A 15,353-nucleotide genomic window follows, 5' to 3' on the forward strand; every position below is an offset into this window, starting at 1 on the left:
GAGTAAAGAAAATGCAATCTGAATTTTCTTGGGCCGTTAGTCTGAGACCTAGTGGAGTGCTGGACTTTTACTGCCCAGCGAGTGTCACGCAGAGCAATGAGGATACACATGACTCAGAGAAGGTATCATGGCCTGCACTGCAAGAGAAATGATGTACCTAGAAATAATGCAGGTAGGTCTTTAGGAAGAAGGACCTTGGAAACATGATGAAAACAATTCCAGAAGAAAGCCGTAGTTGTACTGCTTTGGGATTCCAAGGCATTTTCCCTAACTTTTCCAGTAGTAATGGTAAAAGGCTACTAAAATTGTGTTTTAGCTGTATTTTAAAAGTGTAAGTACAGTACAATTAAAAGGAAACACTGTTTAGGTTCTTCTTCTCTGAATAACTGTAGATGCTTTATTTCAAGTGAGGAGTGCTTTCATGCTATAAAAGGGCTTCAAGATTTCTTACAGGCCAAAAATAGTCATCGCTTGAAATAAAGCATCTACAATTATTCTGACAAGAAAAATAAGTGTTTTCTCCTTTTGACTGCTTCATTATTTTTAATGTAACATTTTTTTTAAATACATCTAAATTACCACTTTGGTAGTTTTTGACCCTTACTACTGAAAAGGTTAAGGAAAGAGCTATGCAAGTTCTACCACTACTGGCTTCTCCTAGAACTGCTTCATTGGTTACTCCATGATCTAGCAGTTCTTAACTTCTGATCAGAGCTGGATATCCGGTGCACTTCTGTGACTGGATCTGATGAAAACAGACAGTTGTGAAGCAGATTCAATATTCATAAAGGCATGAAGACAAAATCTGATTTGGAAATGTTAATGCTACAATTCCCAAACTTTATCAATTTAGTTCTCTACACTGTGATCTTAAGTCTCACCACGACAGCTTGAAACTAACACTCTATTTTATTCCACTGCAGTTAAAAAGTAAGCGCTTTCACGTTGCCAGAACGCTTCTTCAGACTTCACTGACTGCTCTACAAGAACAAGATATTTTATACAGTCACATGAACACACCTATGAATTAACCAATTATGAAGTTAAAAACATAAAATCACTTGAAATCAAAAACTTATATTGCATGTATGTATATAAAATATATATATATATATATATATATATATATATATATATATATATATAAAAAAAAATATATATATATATATATATATATATATATATATATATATATATATATATACATACATATATATATATATATATATCCACATACATACAAGTAAAATACATATAAAAGTGCATATAATAAATATCCCAAGAAAATATATGAACCAATAACAACAAATACCTATGGAACAATATAGAGAAATTCTTTACCACTTAGAAATTGCTTAATGTTTATAAGGGTGGGCAGCTAAAAATGGTTTGAGTGTAACTCTTTCATTCAAGCCATGCCCTTTATAACTTTGCAGTGTTATTATCCATTGATTTTCTCTTTCCTCTGTAAAATTCTTAATATTCCCCAGTCTGTTTCACTTCTTAATCAACTCAAGTGTGGTGAACCTAAATGTACGTGATGTGCCTTTTTGCAATATGTGATAAGCTAAAGCATTGGTCTCATTCTCTCTGTTGATGGCATAGACATGCTCCCTGACACGTTCCCTTAAACTTCTGTTAGTTTTGCCCACATAAAAACATGAGCATATCTGACACAGGGCAACATAGATCACGTCTCGCGTCTTACAGTCAGTGTAGAAGTTAAGTGATAAATCTGATTAGTGTCAGGGTGTCTAAAGTAGTTTTCACCAGACATAAAAGTACATTGATTGCAATTTCTACATGGAAACGTTCCATGCCTTACTGATGTAATCAATCCTTTGTTGTTATTCTCATAACATAATAGTCTTTTTAAGGACTTGGTGTTTTTATATGAAAAACTAGGTTTATCACCCACTATCTGAGTTATTCTCTCATCAATTGTCAAGATATTCCAATTCCTATAAATTATTTGCTTAACCCTTGAAATCTGATTTGAATGATGGATAGTAAGTCTCTTATATGTTTGCTCTCTTGTAGTCTTTCTCTCTGTCTCTAAATCATTTCTAATATGTAAAAATATGGTCTACCCTTATTCTTCCTATAATGCTCAGTAACCTCAAATACTTTTTGTGTTTCTTCTGTACTATAACCTTGCACTGTCAAATTATTGGCCTATAACTCTTGTGCCGAACTGAATGTCTCTTCATTGGTGATAAGACGAGATATCCTTAAGCTCTGTCCTGTTACAATATTAGAAAAAATGTGCAGAGGATGCATGCTGGTACGATGTAAGATGTTATTTCTCCAGCAGTCCTTTCTATGTAACTCAGAATGTATATTTCCCCCATTCTTCAAAATCTGAACATCCAAAAAATCAATCTTATGTCTAGAGCTTTTACATTCAAAACTTAAAAAATCAGTTGTTCCATTAATGTAATGGACAAAATCCTCAAGTTCATCTTCACTACCTGCCCAAACAAGAAAAACGTCATCTACAAAACGTTTATAAAATTTTATCTTTGTTTTGTAGTTGTCATTCCCTATTACATATAAGTTCTCCCAATAAGCCAATACTAAGTTGGCATAAGAGTTTGCACATTGAGTTCCCATGGCTACCCCTTTTGTTTGTAGATATCATCTTTCTTTATATAGGAAAACATTGTTGGTAAGAACTAACTCTAACAGTGCAAAAATCCTCAGGATCAAGTGCCTAGGTGTTTCTTTCTCAATTAGAAAGAGTCTCAGGAATTCCATGCCAGATGTATTAGGAATGCATGTAAAAAGTGAGACTACATCTAAAGTTACAAGTAGATCAGTGTCATTATTGATATCTGAAGTAGTTGCATAATTGCCATAAGACTCTAAAAAATCCTTAGTATCTCTTAGTATAGTCGTGGTATTATTTACAATCGGTTTCAACTGTTTTTCAACATATATTGATGCAGGTTCTAACAACCAACCTCTCCCTGAGACAACAGGTCTCAAGGGAGGATTCACGGGGTCCTTATGAATTTTTGGTAAACCCCTAAGTATAAGTCGGCATCAATGGTAGAACATAAAAACATATCATAACATTCAGCATGTACATTTCTAATTACATCATTGAGCTCATTGATATTTAATACACAATAAGTTTCAACATCTTGTCGCATAATAGTCATCATTTGATCATAAAATGTTGTCTAAAATCACAACTGCTCCCCCTTTATCCGCTTGTCTAATGACTATTTCAGAATTTTCTTGTAACCTACTAATGCTTTGAAACTCATCATAAGTGAGATTATAAAATAGGGGTTTGTTTTTAGAGCTATATTACTCAAATAAATCCCTCTCACAGGCCTTTTCAAAAGCTTCCAAAACTGGATGGCCTTGTGGTGTAAACGTTGAAGGTTGAACAAAATATTGTTAGCAACAGTATCAACGTTCCCAAAAATCAAATTCAAACCAACTTGTCGAACAAACATTTTAATGTCAAGAATGAAGTCAGTTATATCAACTGATTTCGAGGGTATAAAAGATAAGCCACGATTCAATAAAGCTTTTTCACAATCAGTTAGAACATAATTGGAAATATTCACTACTAGCTCCTCATTAATGGTTTCAGTACCTTTTTCTTGTATTCGGTGTTCTCCTCGATAATTTTCCTCTTCCTCACAGTGCCTTGTGGTGACCAACTCAGTTGCGATAGTTTCCGTATCGGTAAAGGAAAGGAAAAAGAACCATTGCTATCTATAGAATCAAAACGCTTACTTTTGGCACCAAGATCTCTTTGTATATTGACTGTGGATGGCACTATCTCGGTACTGGGGATAGAAGACCCCATTGTTGTCGAAATATTAACAGTCAATGTATCAGAACTTCTTTGCGTTGTTACAGACACCAGTGCATCATCTGAAGAAATAACCGGAGCCAGAGCGTTAACTGAATGAAGATTAGCTGCTTCTTTCTCCACAGCCAAATTAACAGACAGTCCTTGCTCAACAGCTAAGACTGACATAGTTGCTGTGGGCGTGTCCTGGGTCACAGTTACGGATGAGCGTTTTTTAAAATTAGAAGCATCTCTATTAGATCCATACACTGGATTTATTATTATAAGCACTTGTATTGTCTCTTGGCCATGAAAAGACCTGACCCATTTGAAAATCGACAAGATCTCTTTCCAGTTTTTTCTTTTTATCTGATAATAGTTTATTGTCTAATGACTGTAGTCTTGATGTTATATCTACTAAAAGTGTATCATTCTCAGTTTCATTCATTAAACCATTCAGATCTTTTTCTAAGGAAGTAACTTCATGTACGAGCTGTTGCTCAATCTCTTTATATTGTTCAATTAACAGTCTGATATATGCAAAGCTCGTATCTAAGTTTACTTTCTGCCACTTAGTAAGTAGTTCAGGATATGTAGTTCCAAAAGTAGGTATCTTTAATATTCTTAAACCTCTAGGTATTACCTTGAAAGATAGACAAGCATCCATATGATGTTGCTGCCATTGAGTGTTTCTCAGTTTTTGCATGGTATTTTCTAGCTTGCTAGTTAGTTGAATAACTTCAATATTTTTAGGCATATCAGAGGTACGATACCCATCTTTGGTTAACTCACTCATAGTATATCTCAGCAACGGGTTAACCGACATCTCTATAACTCCTTTAAAGCCATTATCCCGATTAACATCATTCACATTTTTCTCAGCCATGTCCCAGAGCTGCAAAGACGAAAAAAGACTGAACAAAAAAGTAGAGCAAAGCAGCACTGGATAAAGAGCCTCTTTAAGATCCACAAAAGTCAAATGTTAAACAACAGAAGAGGCTCACCACGACAGCTTGAAATTGACACTCTATTTTATTCCACTGCAGTTAAAAAGTAAGCGCCTTCACATTGCCAGAACGCTTCTTCAGACTTCAATGACTGCTCTACAAGAACAAGATATTTTATACAGTCACATGAACACACCTATCAATTAACCAATTATGAAGTTAAAAACATAAAATCACTTGAAATCAAAAACTTATATTGCATGTATGTATAAAATTTTTATATATATATATATATATATATATATATATATATATATATATATATACACACACACATACACACACACATTATATATATATATATATATATATATACACACACACACACAGAAAATAAAAATATATATCCAAATACATACAAGTAAAATACATATAAAAGTGCATATAATAAATATCCCAAGAAAATATATGAACCAATAACAACAAATACCTATGGAACAATATAGAGAAATTCTTTACCACTTAGAAATTGCTTAATGTTTATAAGGGCGGGCAGCTAAAAATGGTTTGAGTGTAACTCTTTCATTCAAGCCATGCCCTTTATAACTTTTTCAGAATTTTCTTGTAACCTACTAATGCTTTGAAACTCATCATAAGTGAGATTATAAAATAGGGGCTTGTTTTTAGAGCTATATAACTCAAATAAATCCCTCTCACAGGCCTTTTCAAAAGCTTCCAAAACTAGATGGCCTTGTGGTGTAAACGTTGAAGGTTTAACAAAAGTATTGTTCGCAACAGTATCAACGTTCCCAAAAATCAAATTCAAACCAACTTGTCGAACAAACATCTTAATGTCAAGAATGAAGTCAGTTATATCAACCGATTTCGAGGGTATAAAAGATAAGCCATGATTCAATAAAGCTGGTGAAAACTACTTTAGACACCCTGACACTAATCAGATTTATCACCAACTTCTACACTGACTGTAAGACGCGAGACGTGATCTATGTTGCCCTGTGTCAGATATGCTCATGTTTTTATGTGGGCAAAACTAACAGAAGTTTAAGGGAACGTGTCAGGGAGCATGTCTATGCCATCAACAGAGAGAATGAGACAAATGCTTTAGCTTATCACATATTGCAAAAAGGCACATCACATACATTTAGGTTCACCACACTTGAGTTGATTAAGAAGTCAAACTGACTGGGGAATATTAAGAATTTTACAGAGGAAAGAGAAAATCAATGGATAATAACACTGCAAAGTTATAAAGGGCATGGCTTGAATGAAAGAGTTACACTCAAACCATTTTTAGCTGCCCGCCCTTATAAACATTAAGCAATTTCTAAGTGGTAAAGAATTTCTCTATATTGTTCCATAGGTATTTGTTGTTATTGGTTCATATATTTTCTTGGGATATTTATTATATGCACTTTTATATGTATTTTACTTGTATGTATGTGGATATATATATATATATTTTTATTTTATATGTGTGTGTGTGTGTGTGTGTGTGTATATATATATAATATTTTATACATACATGCAATATAAGTGATTTTATGTTTTTAACTTCATAATTGGTTAATTGATAGGTGTGATCATGTGACTGTATAAAATATCTTGTTCTTGTAGAGCAGTCATTGAAGTCTGAAGAAGCGTTCTGGCAACGTGAAAGCGCTTTATTTTATTCCACTGCAGTTAAAAAGTGAGTCAACAAACTCCAAATAATTGTAAAACCAAATATTGATCAATGTAAAAGAAATCCAGGCCACCTTGTTATATCAACAAGGTGGCCTGGATTTCTTTTACATTGAATAAAATAGAGTGTCAATTTCAAGCTGTCGTGGTGAGCCTCTTCTGTTGTTTAACATTTGACTTTTGTGGATCTTAAGAGGCTCTTTATCCAGTGCTGCTTTGCTCTACTTTTTGGTGATCTTAAGTCTGTAATCTTAATGTGTGCGAGAAACAGGTTATAGCCTTTCACATCTTTATTCAGGTCTCTTACTCTGTTAACATGGTCAGCACTTTACACACACTAGGCCTCAGTTCCGAAACTACATGAAAATAACTTCTGGAAGGCTCCAGTGCTGAACAGTGATATAGAACGCATCGAAAAGCTATGAAAAAAAGAATTTCAAAAAAAATCTCTCAGGAGTAAGAGTTGCAAAGGATCTGTATTTAACTGTAATCTACGCAGCTTGCACTAGTCGATCTTCTGGTATTTTTAATAATAAAAACTATGAACATTACCAACAAAGCAGGGCTTGTGGCACTGGACACAAAGACATTATATTAAATGAGTCGGAAATTCCAGTTGCTGCATCATTTGCTTGTTTTACAGCTATTTTTGGTGTTCTGGTACTTTAAGCAGCAGACACATTATAGTTATGTACTCAACATAACTCTACATCTGTGTTGTCTGTTTCTATCCTTCCTCAACCGATGGATCTCGGATCCAACCTTGGATCCATCCGTGGCCACCTGATAGGCTTTAGGCTCGACAGGTCGAGCTCCTCCCCTTACCCATAATTTTCCAACTACTCCTGAACCACCTCAGATTGTGATTAACTAAACAGAGGGCAAACTCAATGTGAAAATGTAAAATCCGGTTAACATTAATATGCGAGTTAAAGAACACAGAAAGTGAAAAGGCAGAAAAACAGAGGGGGAAACCAAGTAAGGATAACTCTGGAGTCCACACATCAAAAACTAATCAGGAATATCCTTCAGGTCACACCAGAAAACAGACTGAAAGGAAAGGAAAGGAGAATGGCGGGTTAGGAGATGACGGACAACACAGATGCAGAGTTATATTTAGTACAGAACTACAATGGCGGGTTAGGAGATGACGGACAACACAGATGCAGAGTTATATTTAGTACACAACTACAATATATGATTTTTTTTTGTCCATTCCTCAACTAGTGGGGCAGAGTACCCTGCTAGAGTAATCTTGGGTGGTCTTCAAGGAAGGATATTCCCGAGTACAGCAGAGCCAAAGGCTGTTCTCTTTCTAGATATGATGGCTAACTTGTAATGAGCTATAAAGGTGTGAGCACTGGACAATGTAGTAGCTGCATAGATGTCATCTACAGATGCTATACACCTGGTGGAGTGTGCATTAGGATGTTTGGGTAAGTATAGGTCCTTGCTGCTGTAAATAAAGGTAATGCAGTCAGTAAGCCTTATGGCTAGGGTCACCTTTCCCACTGCTATGCTCAATTTAACTTTGGAAAAGGATACAAACAGCTGCTCTGATCTCCTTAAATCCTTCGTTCTGGGAATGTAAAATCTGAGTTGTCTATGCACATCCAGTAGCTGAAGCATGTGTTTTCCTTTGTTTGAAACGTTTAGAAAGACGACTGGTAGAGATAAGTTTCTAATGCCACCTTAGGTAGAAAGGAAGAGTTAGTCCAAAGTAAAACCTGTCTTTGGGAAAAAAATCAGGCAAGGTAGTTGAGAGAAAGGTGCTTAGAGTTCAGATACCCATCTAGCTGATGTAATGGCAACCAAAACAGGAGTTTACAGGACAAAAAATTCAACTCTGTTGAGGGGGGCTGAGTGAGGGCCTGAAAACTAGTGGAAGGTTCCACTAAGATACAGGATCTTTCATTGGGGGCCACAGCATCAAGGCACCCTTAAGAAGGATTCCTTAAAATTATGCAAAGTCTAACGAACAATCTACGTCCAAGTGAAAATTTGAGAAGGAAGCCAACTGCACCTTGACAGTTGAATAACTAGCTCCCTTATTGAAAATGGAGGCTAGCAAATCAAGAACAACTGGGATAGGTGTAGAAAAGGGGTCTAAGTGTCTCTGCACAGTAGGTCAGATCTGTTCTGAATGATGTCATAATGGATAGCGATTCTTGATGACAAAGAAGACATTAGGAGGTCAAAAATGAGATGCAGATGTCCTGCAAGCATATATGACCCCTCTCCAAAACAGAGAATCGTTCCCCATTTACTTTTATACAGTTTCTTAACACAGGCTTTTTTGGGATAACATAAGAACATGGCAAATAGAACTTCTAGCCATCACTGAATGTGGAGAAACCATGTGGTCAGTTTGAGGGATACTATGACTGCGTGAGACAGAAAGTCTTGAACAGGATCCAACACCCAAGGGGGGTGACGAAGGTAGGTCAAAGGCAGGAGAACCATAGTTAGCGAAGTTAGAATGGCGCAATGAGGATCACCTTGCTCTTCTGTTGAAAAGCTTTCTGAATAAACTTAGGGATAAGAGGAGTGGGAAGAAAGGTGTACAATAGACCAGAGGGCCAATCGTGAACCAAAGTGATCTCTGTGACTCCCCCTCTAGAAGAGATCAGGGCAAAGTACCTGCTGTACTCTGTACTGAGGCAAGAGGCAAAGAGGTCCCCCATCAACATAAAATCATGTCTGCCACTGACTGGTTGAGAGACCACTCATTAAGGGAGTAAAATGGACCTGCTCAGTTTGTCTGCCAACATGTTGGTTTTCCCCAAAATATGACTTCCTAAGAAAAAGCGGTCAGAAGAGATTGCCCATTGCCAAACTCTCACTGCCTCCCTGCAAAGTGGGCAAGACCTGGTTCCCTCTTGCTTGCTGATGTACCAGACCACAGACATGTCTGTCTGAATTCTAACCAAACCTAGAGGAAGATAATCTTAAAACACTTGCAATGCATATAGGACTGCTCTCATTTCTAGGACACTGATGTGAAGACTGGCCTCTGTCTGGGACCACATACCTTGGACTGCCCTCCCCAAGTAATGCACCCCCACCCCAGCTGGGAGGTGTCTATACTCACTGTGACCTTGGGAAAAGGAAGAATGAAAGGACAGCCCTGGGAAACTTCCTCTGCATGAATCCACCATGCTGTTTCATCTGCAACCACTTGTGATGCGGATGGGAGTCGTCACTGGCTGATGTCTTACTGAAGACTGTACCACTAGGGTTCATTGTAGTATTCTCACATGGAAACACACCAAAGGGACTAGAACTACTGAAACTGCCATCCATTCTTACAGTTGGAGGACTAACTTGTCTGGAGGTGAACACAGCAAGGATAAACAACAACTAATGCAGGATTTCATGGAGGTCTCCAATCTTGTTTTTGGTAAGCTTGCCACCTGTGATTTGGTATCTAGACTGGCTCCAATGAACTCGAGAGTTTGTGCTGGGCAAGGCTGCAAAAGAGTGGTTTATGGTGATGCCCAGCTGAGAAAAAGAGAGCCAGTTGTGTAGATAAACACCCAGAATCCTTGCAGTTTCAGGTGAGCTGCAAATAGTGCCATACACTTGGTGAACACCTATTTAAGTAGGTCAGACCTGTTCTGAATGATGTCATAATGGATAGCGATTCTTGACGACAAAGAAGACATTAGGAGGTCAAAAATGAGATGCAGATGTCCTGCAAGCATATATGATCCCTCTCTAAAAAACAAACAGTATGCTTTATGCAGTATAGTCTAAACATGTTGCATTTTAGTAATGTACTTCTGCAATACCCACTTTACAGCCCCAAACAAAAGCAAAGGGGTTAACATTTGACAGGTCCTACAGTCTGCATTATTTGGAGTGATAATTAGAACAGTCTGAACTTAATCATCCATTACGTAGTTACTGTTGCAGTCTTCTCTACAAGATCGGACTGAAAAAGATTTCTACATTTACTTAAAAGCTGTTACACTGGCAGTTAACACACAGGACTAAAGTTCTGACTTTTTAATGAGGTACTTCCAGTTGCAAGAGTGCAGGGTTTGAATCTTTCCACGTTTATTTAGCCACTGTGTGACATTAGGCGAGTGACTTAACCCAACAGTGCTTTGGAGCAACTGGGAACTTGCCTAGGCTCCTTAATGGTCTCTTAGTTGACTATAAACCTGCTGGCATTGTTTGCCAACCACTTCCTATTGCTAGCTGACATAGTTCTGGAAATACATGTCTCGTAACTATAAACCTGAAATTTTGATCGGTGATGAATAAAGGCTAGTTGCTTTGGAACACTACCTGGGTTTCATGACTTTTGAAAATTATTATGACCAAGCTCATCACTAAAGTTTTAAGACCACTAACTTCTCTGTTTTTTTCCTCAACACTTATGGTGGTGAGGTTGGCACTAGACAAGATTCCTGCACTTGTTCATTTTTTTATATAACTATAAACCTGCCGTCATTGTTTGCCAACCACCTCAGACTGCTAGCTAACCTAGTTCAGGAAATGTCATGGCAATATCACCAGCACACCATTTTCTAAATGCAACATCGGTAAATGTATTCTTCAAGGGCATCTGGCACTGCATTTGTAGAAGCAATGAAATGCAAAGGTTGTTTGCCAGCAGCAAACTCTGCATCAGTAACATCTCTCTTTAATGTAGAATTATTCAGATGACTTTCGTTTCTGCAGGGATTGTGCACATTGACTTAGCATATGTTATCAGGTGTTTAATATTTCTTATGCTCTCCTAAACATTCTAAGTTGTACTACACCTGGCTGGATCTTATGGCATGATGTTAGGGATAGTTACACAGTTTCATGTTGTTCATCCAAAGATACCAATAAAATAAATGGGATTTATTTCTTCAAACCAAGCAACTATAACTGCTGGTGGGGTGCTGTGGACGAAAGTATATTATGCTCTTACCTGGCTATTTTTAAACAGTCTTCAATCTAGCTTTGCAGTACTAGAGAGTGTTAATTAAGACAGGAATAGTCTGGCTACTCCGTGGACCGTGGCTGTGTGAAACAAAACTGAAAATGTGACTTTGGTTATTATTTTTTGACACTGACACCTAAGGATGCACTCAACAATGTAGCGATAACTATTGGGTTTGGGGTATTTCTTTAGCTAAGAATGACTGACCCTGCTGAGATGATAAAGTTAAAAAGTTATTAGTCTGTCTTTGCAAGATCAGTGTGCATTTATGTAAAAGAAATTGGAATACTTTGTGATAAAAATGGCCACAGTAGACATGAGATGAGTACACAGTCAATTGAGTGGCCATAATTGTTGAGTACAGATGTTGGTAGATTATAGTGACAGCAGTTTGAGTGGCCTTTTATAGCTGAAATGTTCCAAAATGGGTAGGTCTCTCATTATTGGTTAATTTTCACTGTTTATTGAAAAAAAAAATCAAAACTACAAATTTAAACTGCACTCCAACACAAGCTGCTGTGTTAAAAACTATAATTACGTAGTAACAATCCAAGACTGGGTGCCAGTCTATCAGGACTTCAGTTACCATGGATTGATGATAAGAACGAAGCCCAACTGAACAAAGACAACTTTTGGTATATCCTGATATACCCACACCCAGTCATGGATTATTACCATTATGTGATTATATTGTTTAAGAAACTACTTTCTTTCCTTAAATAATGTTATTGTATAAAAGGCACTTCAGACTTCTTCCACATTGTCTCCTGTAGGCTGATGTACTGCACATGCGTACTGGACTTGCATTCCCACACCTGCACAGTACCTCACGTGTACAGTACAGCCGAAGCAATGCAGAAAAGAACTTCAGCTGCCTTTTTTTCTAACTATAGTAATGTTATTCTACAACCGGGTTATATTTCTTATTATGGAATATTATTGTCACATTCTAACAACTTTGTTCTCAGTCTGTTATAACCATTTTTTGGATGCAAAAATCACTTTATTTCAACTATTAATTTCATGTCTGGGTTATCCTGGAAAATGGTTCTCTTAGATCACCGTTCTACTCAGGTTAACTAAGGTATGTAAATATTCTTCAAACAATTATTTTTTAAGTGAATAGATGAAAAGTAATCAAAATACAGATAAGAGTGGCCACAGTCCTAAACTAAGGTTTGTTTGTGTCTTTCGGCTTTTCCTGGTTAGGGGTCACCACAGCGGAACTCCGGTCCGCTAATGATTAGCAGTAGTAAAGTGACTAAAAAGTGGTGTAAGCACCAAACTAAAACAAAAATGTACAGCAAGAATCTTCATATCCACTTAGTATCGACAAATTCATTTGCTTACTTTAAGATATGATCTTGTAAAAACTGTAATACTGCAGGTGTAACAATCATCAAAACTCAAGTAAAAATTACTATAGTATACAACATAAGGTGATAAAATAATGGCCCAAGCACCAAAGTGAATAATATACAGTAACTACAAATTTATTTATATATTCTTCCATGTGATTTTACAAACAAGTAACATCATAGGAACAGACAAATACCACACAAAATTAATTTTCCATGTCACTTTAACACTAAAAAATAATGATCTGTAATACCAAAATATATTTAGAGCTGCATTTTAGGACATGGTGTTCTAGAATGAGATTTTCAGTCTTGTGTTAAGATTCAGATATAACATCCATAATAAACAGCATTTCAGCAATATAATTTCTCTGGCCAAAATAGCATGCATTTTTCTTCTAGTCATTTTTCCCTTCTTTTAGCTACTTTACCCTGTACCATTTATATCACAAAAAAATATACATCAATATAGCCCATCTGCATCTAACACAGCCATGAATCCACCATTTACAACAGGCAGAAATTTGTACTAGAAAGGGTTTAGAAACAAAAGTGCAAACTTTCTACAGAGAAAAAAATCATCAAAATATTAACAAAACTAATGTAAATGTGGAAAAGAAAAACTAAAAAGAAGAATGACAAACATTAAACATAACTATGAATAAATTAAAACAGTGGTGTCTTTAATATTTTTTCAGATGTGTAAGTTTAATTTAATCTGTAACTTCAAATCTTTATTCACATCAATACTCAGACACCCAGGACAAATGCAAAAATTGTATTCTCTAAAAACTCCACATTATGTTCACCTTTTGAACTAATCAGCAAAATTAGACACATTAATATGGCTTCATCAATCCAGGAAATGTATTAATAATGCTGTAACTGATCGGAAAGCACAATTACATATAGATCACACACTGCTTCTCAGATTAATGCCCAAGTCAGAGAAACTGTATGAACAAACACAACTGCACAACCTAACTGTGACGCAAATTTCAGACATGAGACTTGTACATGGCTAGACTATTCTAAGTAACAACGTGCAACATTCCCAAATGTGTGTGTATATATATATATATATATATATATATATATATATATATATATGTACACACATACACACACACAAATATATTTTTATAGACAAACATATACACAGTATACAACAATACAAAGGCTACAAACCGAAGAGAAAATAAAGACCGAAACCATTTACAGATTGATAGGTAACCAGAAACATCATGCTGTACACAACTAGGTACATGTGTTTGTACAGATTCATGTATAATAGCATATATACACTATATAAATAGCAGGCCCACTCTAAGAGTTTTAGCATTAATAAATTACTAAAGTGCTCATCAACGTAAAAAAGAGAGACAGACTGACTTTCGTGCCTGCAAAACTATACGTCACATAGTTTCTTCTCTTTTTATAACAAGCATCTACTTTTTTTAACTTAATCTTACAAGCAGAGATCAAAAGTTTCCAAAATGGAGTAAACAAAAGCCCTAACATTTGACAAGAAACTACAGGAAATGATTTTGTTCTGAAAAAAAAAAAGTTGTGTTGCTGGGAAAATAATGTGTGACTTTACTGAGTTGCAAAGATAAAAAAGTAAAATGTTCACTTTGGGACAAGAGATTAACAAATTGCACTTGTTGGACTTTATAAATGTACAGGAAGGAAACAAGTTAAACAACGAATAAATGTAAAGTGACTCCTGTTGACACATTAACAAACACGCAATACTTGAAGAGTGCCCACTGATCCGTCTTTAAATACACTAAAGCAGTTCCCATTTAATTTTACTTCAGTGTATTTAATCCGTCTACCCTTGACACATTTCTAATTTTGCTATCTCTTTTAAGCTACTGTACGCCTCACAAAAATAATTAACACATCTTAACAGGAACTACAATGTTCAGTGAAAACGATAGACCAAACGTAACGCGGAAAACTCCTGAGAAAAACAGTGCGAATGCTGCTTTCGTTTTTAAATCCTGTTATAAGTCCATTTCTGACTAAAATACACTAAGGTTAGAGGGCTACAGTGAAACAGAATGACAATACTTTTAGTCCATAACGTACAGTATAACACGAAAATGAAGAACACCGCTCACCCTTGGCCCCCCAGCAGACTCTGCCCCTTTTCAGTCGGTGGAGTCCTTACCATTAGGGCCCTACACGGCACCAACCTGACAGCTCTGCGCACGCCCACAGCCCGCCCCCTGCCGACCACAGCCAGGTACTGCAGCGGGGACCCCGCGCTGGCTGCTTGCGCTTTCAGTTTTACTTGGTGATGGTGGGAAAGTTGTTGTCGTGAAGGACGGAGTGAGGCCTCGAAAAGTTCCAGCTTTGAGCCTTTGACGCGCTATGTTTTCTAAATGCGTGAAGTTATAGGACCATTGCTCAAAGGGTGTGGTGAAAGGGTTGGCTAAGCACATCCCCGTTGGGCTAAGTATCATATTTGTGTGTGACTTTTATAGACAGTTACATCGTAGAAGGGTACTTCGAATTACATTTCATCGGACTGAAATATGACAGTGCATGTAGGACCCAACCATAATGTTACAGCACTCTTTGTCATTACT

At 36.6% G+C, this 15,353-nt stretch overlaps 1 protein-coding gene across 3 annotated transcripts in view; it reads right to left on the minus strand.

Annotated features, from left to right (window-relative positions):
* Positions 1 to 15,062, minus strand: part of L3MBTL4 (L3MBTL histone methyl-lysine binding protein 4) — a 2,903,854-nt gene extending 2,888,792 nt beyond the window's left edge. The window contains exon 1 of one of the 3 annotated variants that reach the window (XM_044066510.1): positions 14,883 to 15,062. The gene's annotated coding sequence lies outside the window, so the exon portion shown is untranslated. Of the gene's footprint in view, positions 1 to 14,850 lie in introns of all 3 variants that reach the window. The other 2 variants (XM_044066511.1, XM_044066512.1) reach the window with 2 other exon arrangements.
* Between the last annotated feature and the right edge of the window lie 291 nt (positions 15,063 to 15,353).

Source organism: Protopterus annectens, chromosome 3.part1 (assembly GCF_019279795.1).
Source record: "Protopterus annectens isolate FY-2018-M chromosome 3.part1, PAN1.0, whole genome shotgun sequence".
Lineage (NCBI taxonomy): Eukaryota > Metazoa > Chordata > Ceratodontiformes > Protopteridae > Protopterus > Protopterus annectens.